Consider the following 13,755-nt stretch of genomic DNA (forward strand, 5'->3'; position numbering starts at 1 on the left):
AGAAACTAAAAGAATAAGATTGTATTTAAATTAACTAATATATTCCTTAAACTATCATATTGGGAATTACATTGGGCTTTAGTGAAGTTAATTTTTTTTTGAATGGAAAGGTCGCTATCTAGATTTTGTCATCCAGATTCTCCAAAAACTTGGATTAAGAAAGATGAACTTTATTTACTTAACTGTAATAAAAACTATAGGGCAATTTGTGTCATATGGTATATATACCTAAGACATATATATGTGCCACCCCAACGGATGTTGGTATGAATATGGTTGACTGTTACTTCTAAATAAAACGATAAAGAATACATATTCTTAATTATTTTTAAATATAAAGATTAAATTTTAGTTCAGAACATGATTTTATTAATCAAAGAGCTTGAAATACAGCTTTAGATTTGCCAAAAAACAATATTTACCAAGGCAATATAAATATATTAGGATTCAACTTAACTAACCAGAAATTACATTTAGTTTCTTAAGTAATCATAGTTTAGTGTCACGTGTTAGTAATCCTACTACAATAACAAATATATACAAATCGTTACTAGATAATATTTTTTATTCGGAATGTAAATCTCGACTGTTTAAATCAGCTTTTTTGATATTTGGTCTTAAGCCCATTGTGTCTTGAGAATTGAATGTAACAAAGAAAACAAAACAAAAGGCAGAATTGATGTATCACGTCAGTTGAAAAACCGTCGAGCATTAAATCTTTAAGTAATTCACAATATTATTAGAGATAAAAGCCGGAAAACTGCTTGGATGCAGTGTTATACATTGTATGAGGTTATTTGATTATGCAACATAATGTTTGACGAGAGATTATCGTTAAATATTGAATCGTGTAAGACCTGTAACATATTTTCTAAATTAAGAAAAGCAAATTAGTATACTTTGGACAAATTGGAATTTATCAAATCGATTAAACAGAAGAAGAAACTTATGCACATTATATAAGAAACGTCTCTACGAATGGACTTTTAAACGGTAGTACAAAACATTTACTTGACATTAAATTGAGAAATGGTGTTAATTTAACTAAACGATATTATTATAATACAAAATTGAATAATTGCATGGGTGACTCCGCAAAGTATTGGAAAATTATAAACAACCTGAGTGGGTTGGGATACATGCAGGACTGTAGACAGGATACAGTTGGATAGTGGAAAAAATTATGAAAGATAAGTGTCCGATGCAAGATAACTAGCGGGGGTTATTAGTTCTTATCTTACCGCGACCCAAAGTCAATCCCACTCACACACCCCAACAAACTGATTCCCAGCGTAGTCCTTGCACTATCTTTATAAAGTCTACAAAGAGTATTGAAATGGTACAAAAATCATGTAGTGTTAATAAAACATTCTGTAGATTGTGTTAAATAAATTACAATGAAACATCCTCTGTTTTAACATATATAAATAAGTTTTGAAAAAATAATTTTCCTGGAAAAACTTAACAAACTAAGTACTATTATTCCAATATTAAAAAGAGAGTCGTCATAAGCATTAGCCGATATAAGACCTATAAGCTTGTTATAAATGTTTTATAAAATAATGGAAAAAAATTATGAAACCTCAATTAAAAAGCTTTTATGCTGCAAAACAATGTTAGCCTTTATGAGTTTGGGTTTAGAAAAGGAAATCAACTCAAGAAGTATCATTAGAAATTTCTGAAAGAAATCCATTGCACTTTAAATAAAAATCAAAAATCATTAAGTTTATTTATTGATCTTAAAAAAGCTTTGGAATTTGTAGACCAAATTTTACTAACAAATTTATTATTATTACTTTCAGGAATAAGAGGAAATGCCCTTACTTGGTTTAGAATCTTTCTGATAAATAAAATCCAACAAGTCAAGATTTCTGACAATTTTAGTCACGCTTGGTTCGGTGGCCTTCTCAATTCTATTTTTGGTTTTTATAAATGACCTCTTAACGTTGCGTTTGAGGTATATCATGGACAAATATGTGTGTTTACTGATTACAATAAGTTATTTTATTTTATTCATTCACATATACTGGTAACGCCTGGCAGTGAATTACAGTAGACCTAAAATATTTTAATGGTTGCTGTTTTTAAAACAGAATGGAAGGTAATGTCAGCAAAACTAAATTTGTAAATTTCAGTCATAAACATTTTTATTTTTCTTCTGAGAATGTATATTATGCAGATAAATTTATTCAAATCACTTAAATGGTCAAACTATAGAAAAGGTACAATATGTCAAGTACCAGAGAGTTGTATTGGACGAACGGTTAAGTTGGGAAAATACTTTGTAACTTTTGATAGTGTTTTACTTAATAAAAAGGAAATTTTACTCTTTAAGAAAATTTTTCAATGAATTAACTTTAAACACTATTTATTTGGCAAGACTTCAGACAACAATACAATGTTGACATGTGCTTGAAAGACTAAGATTTTGAAAATAAGGAAAATCTCACCTTCACCTAACTAGAATAAATACTTATAAAAAATCTAATGATAGTTCCTTTCTATTATAATACACATTAACAATATTTTATATTCACACCTTTTTATTTTATAAATTTTTAAGAATATGTTTCGTCAGAGTGACTCTTCAAATCTGTTACATGGTACGAAAATTGGATCAGATAAAAAATTTCATCTCCAAAAGTATTTTTTAAACATTCTTCCAACTACATTGAACCTAAGTAGTATGTTAATTAATTGCTGCCACATGACGTGAAGGATTGTAGAAACCTGCACACATTTACTTACATGTGAAAAGTTGGCTATTCCCTCAATCAGATATAAATTTGATGAATATTTCCCAAATTTAAATATGGTACACTTGATGACAGTATATTTCTGATTGTTTTTATGATGATTTTTTTGTTTTATATTTCTAATGTGGATAAAATCCAGCAATTATTTTAAATTCGGAATTATAAGTAAACTACAACTCAGGTTTTAAGTTACTATTTTGTAAGTAATCCAACGTCACAGAGAGTTATTGTCCATCAATGTATAGAAGCTGGAATAATTTACCTTATTAATAATCCGATTTTTACGGTTAAATATTTTGTTAATAAACAGTTTTTTTATATAAATGTAACATTGGAAACAAATACTTGTAAACTTTATGTCTAAAGTTATATTTTGTTTAGAATATGTGTTACAAAAAGAAATGTAAATGCATCCTTATTTCATTTCTTTCTTTCTTATGCATATTCTACATCTAATTATAAAACTTTTGCTTAGAAGAATTTTAAATTCTGAGGATCATTATCGGAGAAAACTCTAAATATCTCCCAGATGTTCCGTTATACAGGTGATTCAATAGATATATTTGTATGAAATTCAACTAATAATAATTGCATTAAATAAGCAATATCAGCAGAAACTGATGTCAACTTGTAAACTTTATGTCTTGATTCGTATTGTACACCTAGGCCTGCTAAACGCATGGTTTGATTTTGTGTGGCTTTGCGTCATCCCAGTAAATACTGTCGTTCCTATTAATCAGTCTACTGTTGTTTAATATCTTTTTGTCCTATGAAAAAAAATATTACTATACTTTTAATTTCTTGCAAGCTTGTCTCTGTCTGTATATACCCTAAACTATCTACTATTTTTGTGAATCTTGATATTGAATAAAATCATAGCATGTTTCATTTCTACGTATTTATATAAGGATTCTTCATATTACTATCTCCTCTTCAAATGTACTGAATTATTACCATCCCGTCTCGTAAAATTAGATTGTTTAAAGATTTAAAAATTAGACATGATCCTAAGCAGCATGTTGCACTTTATATTCCCTTCGTTCACTACAAGTTCACTGTTATGCATTTGATTTTTAACACAATAGGTTAAAAAACTTTTTAAATTACTTTTTCTAATAATTATGTGCCAATTAAGGTGCACTGGATTAGGCAACTATGTTAAAAAAATACTCTTCTTGGTTTTTTAATCACAATAACAGTGTCGTTTTTAAAAAACCACATTCTCACACTAATTCAAACATGTAAACTACGGTGACTTCGAAGGCAGATTACATCGATAACCTCCACATATTTCTTAATTATACGAATGCAATTTTAAATGTTTAAATATGTAAGTCGTATTATTTTAATACTGGTTTATCGCATAGTAATGATGTATTTTTTTAGGTAAATTTAAGTACATGCATATAATTTAGTGAAAATTCAGTTATTTTCAGGTTAGGGTGACGCTTTTGATATATGTCTTTGTTTTACATTTGAAAATGTTGAGGTTCAATCCCAGGATCTCCAGTTTTGTTCCACTATGTTCCTTAGATGTTATGAAAACATTGTAAATATTGGCCTATTCCTGGTGAATGATTTAGTTATTGGCATTGTGTTGCTTTGTTATAGCGCTAATCGTTCTCCTAATATATGTCTAGCATGGTTTAGCTGACTCGCTCTACAACATGCATCAGAAATTGCTGTTTTTGTTTACAGAGATATCTAAGTTTAGAAAATACGACGACTTTTGCAAACCAATTATTAAAATTTAGATTTTGAAGCAATACTTAATATTAGTATGTAAGTTTAAATGTTCCTAAGTGCTATAAATAAGGAAATTCTCAGCCCAACCAATCCCCTATTCAACCTACAGTATTGTATTGACATACAAAAACCTACTGTGCTCTAAATACAAATGCATGAAATACAATATTAGGTTTCAGTAAGCCCTGCAATATTTCGATAAGTAACTTAGTCTAATACCGTAGTCAATTACTTCTATAATTGTAATGCTTTATTGGCCTGTATTTACTAATAAAACCGTATGCAATTCAATGACATGAAATTAGGTCACTTCTCAATAAATAAGCGTACGTACTGTACTTATTATCCCTAATATAAAATACGTGATTATTGATATTGTACCTATTATTATCTAAATCTTTCCTTTAAATTAATGACCACGATAATAAAAAATAATAATAACCACTAATTTGTATATTTATTGATACCATAGGGATCAGTCCTAGATATAAGGAACAAAAGTGTTTCGTAAAATTGATTTAATATTTGAATATTGCACTGAAGTAGCTCTAAGATTCGAGATTTAATAATAAGAGATTTAAGAATAACTAAGAAACATATAATAGAGGAGAAACCAAAAGGATATATAGCCCTCAGTAATCTTGCGGTCCTGCATATGTCCGGAAACTATAGTTTAATTGTAACAAGTACTATAAAGCTTAATATAATAACATAGTAAAAGTGACAACGTTAAGTATTTAAAGTTAAGAAAATTATACTTCATAAAGGGAACAGATTATAAAAAGAGCAAAGGAAAACAAAGATTTTAATTCTCTTTTACTCGAATGGTGCAATAAAATGTAACTTTTGTAATTTGGATCTTCATCAAAACTATAAGTTTACGAAATGCCTTTTTCATGAACGTTTGACTTTTGTACATTTTGTACATAAAAAGGCGTTCCAAGCCTTAATTTATCAACGAGCTAAATAACTAGGACTAATAAACATAATTCTAGGCAAATTCCAAAGCGATAATTCTGAGAATTGTTGCCACGTATTCCAATGGTACCTACAGATGTAAGAATTGAATTCAAAAGTGGTAGATTATAATTTGCATTGCAAATGAAAAAGTTGGAGCGTTAAAATATTACCATTTGTAGCTTGGATTTGGGTCACCATGTGTTTAACACATTGTATGTGACATTCTCTCTTGTGATCAAATCATCGAGCTTTTTGTGTTAGCTGGTCGAAAATGCATATGCTATTTCACACTCAATTGCTCTTTGAAATTAATATTGATTTGCTTTATTTAATTATTTTACATCACGATAAAACATTATATTAATTTTTTACTGAACATTTCAATTATCAAACAATAAATATTGCATTAAGGTAATAAAATACATTGACCTGAGAAAACTAACGTTTGAAGGTTTTTATTTTTATTCTGTCGTGTGGTGAAACAACGTTTCCTGGGTCAGCTAGTCTTTTTAGGCAAATAAAGCTCTTAAGATATTAAATGAGTTTAATAATTGAAACCAGCAATGACACATCTAATTATAGCTTCAAGTTAAACCACGATTCATTTAATTTATAGGCAGAGTTGAGGGTTAATTGTATTAGAACTGTTATCACTTACACCTCAATTCCCCCGCCAGAGTTAATTCTCAGGTATAGCTTTGCCTGGTAACATTGAACAGTTTGCATATCCACACTAGACCTAGATTGATATTTCTTGTATATCATACGTGAACGCTTTGACAAACTTTACTTTGATCAGAAGAGAACACTAAAATATTAGAAAATTTATTAGAATTGTCTGTTATAAACACAACAAGACTGATACATCAAAAATATTTTTGAATAAAGTTATTTAGGAAAATCTGAAAACATGCTTTTTAGCCAACATCGATAAGTTCTGATTTTATTTAAAAAATTTTAGTGTTAAAATTGTATTACTAAAACACTGAAAAGTGTATATCAATACTTACAGATTTTATATCAATTATATCACACTATATACTTTGAGTTGGTGGAAAATTCAACATCAGAAAATCATACACGTTCAGTTTTCTTATAGTATACTTTATGTGTAATTTATTATGAAGGGTATCGATTAAAGTAAGTCACAACCAATTCATGTTGTTAGCAGCAAAATTCTTTTATAAATACTTTATTAACAATCGAAAGAACGTAACCTGTCAGATACTCATATTTTGTCTGCAAAGGCTATCGTCCGATTATAATCTGTATGACTTACTGACTTGAAAAATTATGTAAAACAGTAAGAGAAAAGTCCTTTAAACCTATTTAGGATATCACTAACTCTTAAATTCCATGACACATCAGACAGGAAATTCTTTAAAAGTACATTTTTACTTTATTTTATTAAGGCGATATTAGGGTAATGTTGGATGGATAGCATTGAGCATACGAGTACATCAGATCTTTCGCTATAATTGAAAATATACTTATGAATAATTATAGTATTCAACTATTTAGGAAACTTCAAAGGAAAAGCTATCTCCTAGTCTTTAAGTAAAAATGTGTGCCCAAAGCAAGAACAAGAAAGCACAGCGAAATTAAATGAGTCAGAGTATAGCACTTCTCATTTAGACTTAAAATTAACATATCTTTTAGTTGTAACTAAATCAACATACGCCCAATATCATAGGAACTCAAGCATTTAAAATATTAGTTAATACATTAATTTTAATAAACAATTTAGTCTACACATTCGTTGATCTTAGTGTCACGTCAATATTAAAAGGCCAAATATTAACAAAGATCTTATCTCATTCATTAGGAAAAAGTCTTTTGTTATGTCTGCCTCTTCACTCGATACGTCGAGACCTAATTTGAGGCCTGTAGGCTAGCATCGAGTTTGGTAATGCAGCGTTAAGTAGACTAACTTTCAGCATTTTATTTCGAGAACGAGTTAAGTCAAGAATTGCAGTTCTTATACTTTGGCCTGACTAAGAGCCTCGAGTCATTCATATTTTGTCAGTAGTCCATGTGTGTCTTTCTCTATGTTTCTAAAAGAATATGTGAGAACAAATTGCTATATGGAATTAATATTTTATATGAAACTTTATTTCTATGTAAATAGCATTGACTTTTATGTTGGTACATGTCTTCCCATGCAAATATGCTGAGCGTTAGCAAAGCCCATAACTCAGTTTATTTCTAGAATAAAATGAGCACTAAACTTGAAAATTCTGTGTGGTTTGCTCGAAGACTAGCATTAATCTTCTTCCGTATGTTTTCCCAGTAATATTGCTAAAACGACAAGAGCTATGTACTTGTAATTCTTTATGTTACTTTAAATTTACAAAGGTAACAGTTTTACGGGGATGAATATAGCTTCTTATATAAGATTCATACGAATGTTAGTTGCTTCCCCATTAATGGGGTATATATCATGAACAATTTCAGCTTTATAAGATTTGATTCTTACTTACACAAGACTGAGCGGTCATATGTGATATTTGGCTCAGTTTGATTAAAACCGATCCTTTAGGTGCCCGTATCAATTCTTTGCTATATGCTTGTCTGGATGTATTTAAAAAAGTTTCTCAATAAGCAAATAACCAATAGAATTGAAATTTATTATGCAACTTATATGAAGTTACATAATAATAAATTATGTAGTGATAGTCACGTAACAATTGGAACGGCGTAAGTCTAGCTTGTACACCTTGTTACACGTATATACGTGTATAAGTGTAACCTGTTATAACTGTGTATTGTAACACAACATGGTGTAAGTGACGTTTCGATTAACATGACTTCATTCTCAATATACCTAGGTAAACTTTATAAATTAGGTGCATTAAAAAATTTAACACTGTAAGTACTTTACAAACATGTTTGTAAAATTAGTCTGTTAAACTTTTCAATTCCCTTCTTAAAAAATTCTTTATGAACATTAACATTTTTCACAAACAAATGATGAACTACAAGAACCTTTATTTGTACAACTGCAAAATAAGTAAAGCGGCACTACCTTATGGCTATTTTAAATCGGTTTTACACAGCTTATTTTTAACACAGACACACACACATACTTGAACTTTAAGAATGAACTCTTTAAATGATAAAGATATAATAAAATTCTTTATTATTGTTAGATATCATCATTATTGCTAACACTATATGCTCACAGTGCAATAGAAATTCCAAAAATCAATATATATATATATATATATATATATATATATATATTATATTAGTAGAGTAAAAGGTAAAGCAGCATCAATCGAAAGAGAATATGTACAATTTGACTTTTGAGGCTTTCTGAAGTTAAAAATCGTAATTACTAGAATTTTATAAATGTAGAATAATAAATTATGTACTAAATCATACACGATAACTGACACATTTTTAATGAGAACTGCAGTAAACTATGATTTTATTAATATGTCGTTGAAATGTATTCTAGAAGCTTAGTTGAGATTAGGTCTAATACCTTATCTCCTGTTCCTCAGAGGACTTGGAAATGGACAAAGAAGGATTAACTGAGATTGTTAACCCTAGCTTAGTCTACAAGTGGAACTAAAGTAGGTTCAAGTCAGCTATAGATGAGTGAGCCAAACCATTTAGAGATTATGCAAATTATGTTAGTCAACTACTTTACTCTATAGCCCCTAAAGAAACATAATATTGGATTATGTTACAATACTGCTTACTAGGACTTCTCCATTGCATATTCCAATTAAATACACTTTATAGAATTTTAAAATCATATCTTACCCAATAAGGTTTAAAGTTTTATAAAGTTATGTGTAATAATAAATTTTCAATATAAACCATAAATATCAATAATAAATGCCGATTTACTTTCCCATTATAATTTTACTTTTTATTTACTCTGTTATCTATTGAAAACTATTTATCAATGACCAGACTTGTTGGCATTATTGGCATTACTTTTGTTTCTAATTGATTTAAACTTTATCTTAGTTTTATGTGCTCCAGTACAAAGAAATGTTTCACAAAAAGTATGAGAAGTAACTTTATACATAGCACCTTAGTACTATATGTTTTTTCAACAAGAACATTGTAGTGTATTTAGTGTGAGAAGTAGTACTAAGTTGGTAGGTATCCATAGTGATATTTAATGTCTGCACCAGTGATGTTGGCAGTATGTATTGTCAGGCGATGTAACATACGATGTGGTCTAAAAGAATAAAGAATGCTCATAGGCTGCTCTCCTGTGACGTCACATCACGCCACTACCCTACAACCAACGGTCCAAGCTGGCCAGCCAGCAGTCCACCCGGAGTCCACCACCAGACACCGTCATGTAACCTCCGAGTCCCGTCCGTTCATTTTTCGAGCGGTCCTAGAGCAATGTTACTCTAAATGTGTAGTTTAAATTATTCTTCCCGACCCATAGAGAGTACAGTGTCGACCCGCATACATTACAGTGGCGACGAGGAAAACAACTGCAACAGTGGAACGTCGCTTACAGTGGCGACGAGGAAAAACAACTGCAACAGTGAATTACAGTGATTTAGTGCGGGAAGGGCAACAAGCGTAATGAACACGTGCAAATAACAACGAATGTGCAGGGACATTCGGGACATTGAAACAGTGAATTACAGTGATATAGTGCGGAAGGGCAACTATCGTAATGAAACACGTGCAAATAACCGCGAATGTTGCAAGGACATTCCGGACATTCCAACGGTCGGGAGTAGTAAGGTACGCCGATCGATATAAAACTATGCTTGGTGTAAGCAGCGCAACAAGCTGATTTTAATCGTTGCAATTAATGCCGTTAGACGATTATTTTTACCGGGGACATTTTTAAACAGTTATTACGGAGTGTACAAGAAAACAAAATGGCAACTATCGGGTCTATGGGTTATTTTTGATAGTGCGGAAGAATCGTGGCAGTCTTATATAGAGAGATTTGAGTTTTTTATTGATTGTAATGATATCGATAATTCAAAGAAACTAAGCACTTTGTTGACAGTTATGGGTGTAAGGACCTATACGTTACTGAAAGACTTAATTACACCAGACAAACCGTCTGACAAGTCGTACAAGGAAATTGTGGACACTATAGCGAATCATCTGCATCCCAAGCCTTCTTTTATCACGGAAAGATTTAAATTTAGTAGGCGGAATCAATTGGATCATGAAACGGTTAGCGATTATATTGTGCATTTAAAAACAGTTATCTAAGTATTGTGAATTTGGTGATAAATTGCCAGACTACTTAAGGGACAGATTAGTCGCGGGTCTGCGAGACCAACAGATACAGAAAAAGACTTCTCGGGGAGGAGAAACCTTCACTTATGAAAAAGCCGTGCAACTAGCTACTGCAATGGAATTTGCTGAGAAGGGGGCGGCCCAGATGACAACTGCAGGAGGACGTATTCACCGGATGCAGAGCAGCGGGTCGATACCGAAAAGGACACAGGCGGCGAGCATCGCAGCGAGACGGTCATCGGACGGCGGGAAGGCGCTGGGAGACATCACCTGCTATTGTTGCGGCAAGCGAGGATCACACACAGCATCGCAATGTCGGTTTCGTGAGTACACGTGTAATCATTGTAAAAAGAAGGGACACCTTGAAAAGAGTTTGTAGATCGAAAAATTATGTTAACAAACCTAATGAGAAACAAACCAAATGTTTTTACAAATAGGTCTAAGGAGCCTTCAGCTAAAGGGAAACAGTTTTACAGCAATAAAAAAGCAATATGTTTATAAAGGTAGGCAGCACTATGTAGAGGAAAGTAAAGAATCAGCAGAGTCCGGTTCAGATAATCACTGGAAACATAAAGACAATGACGATGTGTATGACATTTCCAATCTATTTACGGTTAAAGAAATAGAAACTAAGATTAATAAAATTGAGCCAATAACGGTACAGTTATTAGTGGAAAGTAAGGAAATTGTATTTGAAGTCGATAGTGGAGCTTGTGTTTCAGTTATGTCAGAAAAAGATTGTAAGACTAAGTTAGGAAATATAAACATGTATCCAACTAGCTTAGTCTTAAGTTCATATACACATGAAAAGATTCAGGCCTTTAGGTAAGGTTATGGTCAATGTACAACATAAAGGTAAAGAGAAACAATTAGCTTTATAACATCGTAGCTAATGGGGCTAATTCCTTGTTAGGGGCGTGATTGGATGCAAGCATTAGATTTAAACAGTTAGAGTGCCTAGTAATGTAAACAATGTACAGTCAGCTGATCGCACGAGCATGGTGGGGGTTGTGCCAACTGCAGGCGGCAGCGCGGCAGACGCATGCACGCCTGTCAGTGGAAGCCACAACACACCTGTAGAGGTAAACAAACAAACATCTGTCAATCCGTCTGTTGTCAACAACAACAAACAAGTAGAATTACTGTACAATGAGTTTCCAAATGTATTTACGGATAAGTTGGGATGTTTCAAGGGTGCACCAGTTAAATTAAAGTTAAAAAGAAAATGTAGTACCAAAATACTTTAAACCTAGGACGTTACCTTTTACACTTAAAGAAAAAGTAGAAGCCGAGCTGACTAGACTAGAACAAGAGAACGTTATTTCACCAGTAGATACCAGTGAATGGGGGACTCCCATTGTACCAATTATTAAGGCTAATGGGAAAATAAGAATTTGTGGGGATTATAAAATAACTGTAAAATCCTTTCTTGGAGGTAGACCGACACCCGTTACCGAAAATTGAAGAAATATTTGCCAGCCTACAAAAACGGAGAAAAATTCTCTAAAATAGATTTATCTTCAGCTTATCAGCAGCTTAAACTAGATGTAGATAGTCAAAACGTATTGTACAATAAGCACACACAAAGGATTGTATGCTTACCAAATCGCCTATGTTTTGGTATCAGTTCAGCACCGGGAATATTCCAGAGAATAATAGAACAAACATTACAAGGTTATCCCGGGGGTAACTGTATTTTTAGATGACATTCTAGTAACAGGTAAAAACAATGAGGAAACACATGCATAGACTTAGACTAGTGTGTCAAAGACTTGAAGACAATGGGTTCACAGTGAGCAAGAACAAATGTAAATTTTTCTGTGACAGTTTAGAATATTTAGGTTTTGTTATCAGTAAACAAGGGTTGCATACCGCACCTAGTAAGGTTGAAGCAATTGTCAAGGCACCTGAACCTCAAAATGTGACACAGCTTAAAGCCTTCCTTGGTCTTGTTAATTACTATTCACGTTTCATTCCTAGGATATCCACTATTTTAACCCCAATGTATCAGTTGTTAAGAAAGGATACCGATTTTGTATTTAATTTAGCATGTAAGAAGGCACTACAAGAGATTAAGCAAAAGTTAATCTCTGCTGAAGTTTTAGCGCATTATGATCCTGCATTACCACTAGTGGTAGCCAGTGATGCTAGTCCATATGGCATTGCATCAGTTTTGAGTCAGATTCAATACGACGGTACAGAAAGACCTATATCATTCGCAAGTAGAGTGTTAAATAGCGCTGAGAAAAACTATTCACAAATAGATAAGGAAGCATTAAGCATTGTATTTGGTGTTAAGAAATTTAGTCAATATTTATATGGTACACAGTTTTTGTATAAAGACTGATCATAAGCCTTTAGTGGCTATTTTTGGACCAAAGAAGGGTTACCTGCTTTCGCAGCCAGTAGGTTACAACGATACGCTTTGTTTTTTAAGTGGTTTCCAATATGAGATTGTGTATGTTAAGTCCCAAAACCATGGCAATGCCGATGGTTTATCTAGATTACCTGTAAATAGTGAGATTAAAGATGAAATCTCGGATGATGACCTTAATATTAATGTCATAGGTACCTATTTGCAGTGTTTAGCTGAAAATGACATACCATTAAGCTATGTAGACATAAAAAGAGAATCAATGGTAGATAGTGAAATCAAAAAGGTAATATCCTATGTAGAATTAGGTTGGCCTATTGTAACTGAACCAGATCTAAAGCCATTTGAAATTAGACAGTCGGAATTAACCTTGGAGCAAGGAATCCTAATGTGGGGGTACAGGGTGGTAATACCTAAAAGGTTCAGAATAAACATTCTGAAACGAATTGCATACTTCACACATAGGTATTGTTCGCATGAAGGCATTAGCCCGTGCATATGTTATGGTGGCCTAATATCGACCGGGACATAGAACAACTAGCTAACAGCTGTGCAGCCTGTTTGGAGGAACGAGCAAAACCGCCCAAGGCTTTCCTGCATCATTGGAATGTTCCGGAACGAGTTTGGTCTCGAATTCATATTGATTTTTTTGGACCTTATCAGTCCAAGTTATTTTTGGTG

Source organism: Homalodisca vitripennis, chromosome 3, assembly GCF_021130785.1.
Source record: "Homalodisca vitripennis isolate AUS2020 chromosome 3, UT_GWSS_2.1, whole genome shotgun sequence".
Taxonomy (NCBI): domain Eukaryota; kingdom Metazoa; phylum Arthropoda; class Insecta; order Hemiptera; family Cicadellidae; genus Homalodisca; species Homalodisca vitripennis.